This window comes from Phacochoerus africanus, chromosome 1 (genome assembly GCF_016906955.1).
Source record: "Phacochoerus africanus isolate WHEZ1 chromosome 1, ROS_Pafr_v1, whole genome shotgun sequence".
Lineage (NCBI taxonomy): Eukaryota > Metazoa > Chordata > Mammalia > Artiodactyla > Suidae > Phacochoerus > Phacochoerus africanus.
The window spans coordinates 67,864,635-67,870,984 of NC_062544.1; the positions used below are offsets into that span (position 1 = coordinate 67,864,635).

Consider the following 6,350-nt stretch of genomic DNA (forward strand, 5'->3'; position numbering starts at 1 on the left):
GTCTATTGCTCTTGGTAAGGTGAAAAAGAAGAAATCTTAGAGATAGAGATTTGCAGTGTGTTTTACATAGGCTTTTCCTATAGTATCAAGTTTAGAGGCACAGTATATGCAAATATCATTCTTTCTGCTTTAAGCCCTCTGCCGGAAACTGGAACTGTCTGATCATCAAATAGTTTTGACCAACAAAATTGGCCTTGCTTACTTGAAAAATTAGAGCAGAAGTTAGAGTTGTGTCTGTGGGCTATAGTGGAGTTTTGGAAAAGCATATCATGAAACTTATTTCCAAGTAAGGCTTTCAGGGGAGAGTAAGCCTTGTTCTTTTTCTATTTTTCTTCAAGATTAGTCATTCCATATCAATTCTCTCACACACAAAAAGGCATAAAAGGATAGTTTCTTCCTATTCTTTTATGGAAGCATGAAAAAATAGGCTAGTATGATTTTTAACATAAAAAAGGATTATAAAAGGAGTATTTCAGTCATTGCATAGTTTCACTTTCAATTCAGAATAGAGGCTTACATTATGGGAAGCGCCCAGAGACGCTTTTTGTATCTTACTTAAACAAACATTGACTTGATCTGTCTTTCTAGTCTGCTTTCCATGAAAAGAGGAGAAAACGATCATTTTTACTGATGCCAAGGAATCCTAGGTCCGATTTGGGATTTTTTTTTTTTCTTGAGGGTCTTTATTAAATATACGGGCTCACACAACATTTAAGAATTGAAAATGGCACATTATAAAGAAAAGACAGTAAGGAGTGAAATTTGCTAAACAGTGAAGTCTACAATAAAAAATTGTCTTTTTTTAATTTTTTTTATTTTTTATTTTCCCACTGTACAGAAAGGGGATCAAGTTATCCTTACATGTATACATTACAACTACATTTTTTCCCCCAGCCTTTCTTCTGTTGCAACATGAGTATCTAGACAAAGTTCTCAGTGCTATTCAGCAGGATCTCCTTGTAAATCTATTCTAAGTTGTGTCTGAGAAGCCCAAGCTCCCGATCCCTCCCACTCCCTCCCGCTCCCATCAGGCAGCCACAAGTCTTTTCTCCAAGTCCATGGTTTTCCTTTCTGAGGAGATGTTCATTTGTGCTGGATATTAGATTCCAGTTATGAGTGATATCATATGGTATTTGTCTTTGTCTTTCTGGCTCATTTCACTCAGTATGAGATTCTCTAGCTCCATCCATGTTGCTGCAAATGGCATTATGTCATTCTTTTTTATGGCTGAGTAGGATTCCATTGTGTATATATACCACCTCTTCCGAATCCAATCATCTGTCGATGGACATGTGGGTTGTTTCCATGTCTTGGCTATTGTGAATAGTGCTGCAATGAACATGCGGGTGCACGTGTCTCTTTTAAGTAGAGTTTTGTCTGGATAGATGCCCAAGAGTGGGATTGCAGGGTCATATGGAAGTTCTATGGATAGATTTCTAAGGTACCTCCAAACTGTTCTCCATAGTGGCTGTACCAGTTTACATTCCCACCAACAGTGCAGGAGGGTTCCCTTTTCTCCACACCCCCTCCAGCACTTGTTCTTTGTGGATTTATGAATGATGGCCATTCTGACTGGTGTGAGGTGCTATCTCATGGTAGTTTTGATTTGCATTTCTCTTATAATCAGCGATGTTGAGCATTTTTTCATGTGTTTGTTGGCCACCTGTATATCTTCCTTGGAGAAATGTCTATTCGGGTCTTTTGCCCATTTTTCCATTGATTGATTGGCTTTTTTGCTGTTGGGTTGTATAAGTTGTTTATATACTCTAGAGATTAAGCCCTTGTCGGTTGCATCATTTGAAACGATTTTCTCCCATTCTGAAAGTTGTCTCATCAACATCATGAATATTTTCTCAGGTCGGTCTCCCAAAGCCATAGAAATTAGAGCAAAAATAAAACCATGGGACCTAATTGAACTGAAAATCTTTTGCACAGCAAAGGAAACCAAAAAGAAAACAAAAAGACAACTTTCAGAATGGGAAAAATTTTCTTAAACAGGTTTACTGAAGTACATCTAATTTTACAATTTAATAATTTAAATTTACGGAGTTGTGCAATCATCATCTCAAGTCACTTCAAAAAAATATATATATGTCTTATGTTCATTTATAATCATTCCCTAATTCCACACTCAACTCCAGGCAGCCACAAAGTTAGTCTTCCATTCTACAGCTTTGACCTTTCTGGGGCAAAAAAAAAAAATTTATAACAAAAAGTGAATGTAGTTATGTTTTAAAAAATATTTTAGGAGTTCCCTTCAGGGCTCAACGGTTAATGAACCTGACTAGTGTCCATGAGGATGCAGGTTCAATCCCTGGCCTTGCTCAGTGGGTTAAGGATCCAGCGTTGCCGTGAGCTGTGGTGTAGGTTGCAGATGCAGCTTGGATCCCACATTGCTGTGGCTTTGGCGTAGGCCAGTGGCTTCAGCTCCAATTCAACCCCTAGCCTGGGAACCTCCATATCTACAGTTGTGGCCCAAAAAAGGACAAAAATAATAATAATAAATTAATTTTTAAAAATATTTTAGTGAAGTGTCAACTGAACTTTGCATTCCTGATTCCATTGCCCAGAGTTTCAAATATCTGAACATTCATGCAAAACAACCCAGCCTACATTCCCTGAAGAAATAAAAGTACAAGCATGCTAACTAACTGTTGTAACAGCTGAGCTTCATTTGTTGTCACTTAGGATAGTCTTACTCTCAGCAATAGGCTACAAAGAGTTGAAACCTTCATTGCTACAGTTTATCCAGTGCTACAAAAACCTCTTCTAGGACCTGTTTCCCCTGCAGTTGATTTTTCACCCAACTTTGGTTGGGCTTTGTTCTTAGTCATTAATTCAGGTCTTTTCCACAACTGGGAGGCAAAAATGTAACTAGAATCAGTGTAAAGGAGCAGGTCTCTTTTTCTTATGGTTGTATCTCCTAAATGTCATATGCTTAACCATGAATGATCAGGTGTAAGGGAATAGGTCTCTTTCTTTTGAATACATGCCTGAAAAGTCAAATACTCACCTTCCTCTATGGACATCCAGTTATGGCCCAGGGTAGTAAATACACACAGTGATTATAATCTCAACATCTCACCACCCTGGCAACCCTGGTTTCTCTAGTACAATGGGTTGTGTTTGAGAAATCTTTATTCCCTCAGTACTATTTTAGCTGGTCAGTGTCTACATCTGCATGAATTCCTTCAGAACCTGCTAGAAACTAGTGGGCAGCTCTCACCCCAGGTTCTAGATTTGTCTCCTGACCTTTAATCCTTCATTGCTATGCAGTTAAATATGTATATTTTAACTCACATCCAAGCTAAGCCAAGGAAGTTTATTTATACTTTCTTAAAATGAGGACAGGCAAATAATCTATATCCTAGTTTCATGAACCACACTTAACATTCAATTTCAACAAATAAGTTGGTAGATGAGAAATTGGAGTCATTCAAAAGCCACCTGCGGGGAGTTCCCACCGTGGCATAGTGGTTAACGAAGCCGACTAGGAACCATGAGGTTGCGGGTTCGATCCCTGGCCTTGCTCAGTGGGTTAATGATCCGGCGTTGCCGTGAGCTGTGGTGTAGGTTGCAGACGCAGCTTGGATCCCGCGTTGATGTGGCCCTGGCATAGGCCGGTGGCTACAGCTCCGATTCAACCCCTAGCCTGGGCCCAAGAAATGGCAAAAAGACAAAAAAAAAAAAAAGCCACCTGCAAGAGACCTGGTGAGTCAAACAAGAAATTATGACGTTTTGCACAGATGAGAAAATGTAACCTAAAAAATAGTCAATATCTTTCTGTTTTGTCAGAAGACTGAGAAATATTGAAGCTGTTATATGAGAAGCATTACCTGGGAGCACAGTGATGGAATGACAAGTTATGAAGTGATCTATGTAGACCATTTTTAATTTCTCTCTTTACATTTTTTTTCTTTTTTTTTTTTTTTTTTTTTAGTGAAGTTTCAAGTCATCAGGTCCTGAACTCTCATGAAATAAAATACTAACTGGTAAATCAGAATCTCTTTTGAGAACATCTGGTACTGGCATGACTAGTTGTTTTGAGGCCACTGAGAGTTCAAATGAATTATAATTTGAAATATGTTTCTCTATCCTAGATTTTTAAAAATGGTTTAGGCTACAAGTGATTGATAATAGTTACATTTTTTTCTATTCATGCTTTAAACTATACCATTCTAAAATAATTTTCCTTAATATCTGCAACATATAATTCTTTTTTAAGAGCAAAGTCACAGTAGGAGAGACAATATGACCTCAGGAAAAACTTTGGATTTCAAGTCAGATGTAGATTTGATTTCCAGTTCTGTGCTCACTATACATTTGAATTTTAACATAAAAACAAAGACCTAATATTTATTCCCTACATATTTATTTTATGCCATGAGTAGTTTATTCATTGGTCTTAATCTTTAAACCAATTTTATAATTATAATTTTATAATTATAATTTTATAATGTAGGTGATCCAGCCTCATTTCCCTACTTGAAACCTGAAAATAATTTAAAGTAAAAGTAGAGATATATTTGGATCACTTCTCGGCCTTTTGGCTAAGATCAAGTGTAGAAATACATTTGGACCTAAATCTATGACTCCAAAATATATTTCACTTTCACTTGAGCATGTATTTTTTGGTTAATTGAAATTTTAATATAGATTTTTATACAAAAGTTCACAATTCATATTTAGTTCAATGAATATTACAAACCTATCTCATCTGTGTAACCAAAACTCAGATCAAGAAACAAAATTAACAGTCATAGTTACCCTCAAAGGTTCCCCTTCCAATCACTGCCTAACTTCAAAACCACCAACTAATTTTCTTTGTTTTTGAAATTTATATAAATTGAATCATACGGGAGAAAATTGTTTGTCAGCCTTTGTTAGTGCAACATTGCTTTTGAGATCTTTAATTGCATGTAAATATGGTTTATTAGTATTACTGTATAATATTGCATTGTATAAATCTACCCAATGTTTAGTCACACACACACACACACACACACATACAGATCCTGTAGTTGTGTTCAGTTTTTGATATTATGAGTAAGACTGTGGACATTTTTGTGCATAAATTTTGGTGAATATTTGTGCACATTTCTGTTGAATATACCTAGGAATAAAATGGTCAATTAAGGAGTACACAGTTGTTCAATTCTGGTAAATTTCTTGGTGTGTGTTTCAGTTTTTTATGTTATCATGTTCTGAATTCCTCACTTTATCCTTTGCCAAGATATTTAACTCATCTGAATATTATTGTTTCCCAACTGAAGAAAAAAAAGGAATAACATTTTGAGCATGAGAATTAAGTACTGTGACATATTAAGAGTCATTCATATTTGGCCCTGGAAGTAGCTTACTTATGTGGATTTTCTCCTTTGTTTTTCATACATCAATTATTTCAACAATTCTTTCTGTTGCTACTAATTCTAAGAAACTCCATAATTTACATGTCCAGAGAGTATTTTCATTCTAAGAAAAAAAAATTAAAAGGAAAATTACTTATGGGAAATACCTTAGGTTTGGCATATGCCAAGATGTCAACCTGAAGCCAAAATAGTAAACACATCATTTAAGTTCTAGGGAGCCAATTTCAAATAGCGTTACATTATAGCTTCTAGCTTAGAGTGATAAACAAAACACAGTCCTTGCTTTTACTATGCTTAGACTTTGTCTTCATGAAATAGGTTTATTGATAATTAACAAGTTACATCTTTTCTCTCTTCTAATTTGATGCAGAATAATTCTCAGTACTAGAACTATCACTGAGCTAATTGGAATTGATGTGTACCACCTCCGATTTAAAATGAAGAGGCATATTTTGGGATAGAAAATAGAAATAACCAGGGTAAGTTTAGGAATTTGAGAACTATAGTTCAATAAATATTTATTGAGCAGCTACCTCAGAGCTCTGATTGATTATACAAAAATATACTAAAATAGGATCTCTCTATAAAATTCACAAAATATCTCAGAATTAAAGAGCTGCACTGTGAGCATAAGTATAATTCATATTCATGTTCAATTAAAGTTTTTGTTATTTGGGTTTTTTTTTAATGATGGACAGTCTGATGGTTTTAAATTTGAATGACAAAGATACTGGCCTAATGATTTAATGGTATTTTAAAGCTACTAAAACAATAAAACAAATCATAAATTTTTCAAAGTTTTCAGAAGGTACATTTTAATTTTAAATACCAAAACAATATTGCTTGGATTGTTCTATAAAATAAAAAAATTGTTATTGATAGAAAAGCTTTTAAATTGTCTTAGTCAAAACTCAAATAAAAGGATTTAAAAAATAAAACATGAACTAAAAGAGTTTTACCAGAATATTGAACTCTCTTTGA

General features: G+C 34.9%; 1 pseudogene; it reads left to right on the top strand.

Annotated features, from left to right (window-relative positions):
- Positions 1 to 4,530: 4,530 nt before the first annotated feature.
- LOC125114644 (uncharacterized) lies at positions 4,531 to 4,650 on the top strand (annotated as a pseudogene).
- The last annotated feature ends 1,700 nt before the right edge of the window (positions 4,651 to 6,350 follow it).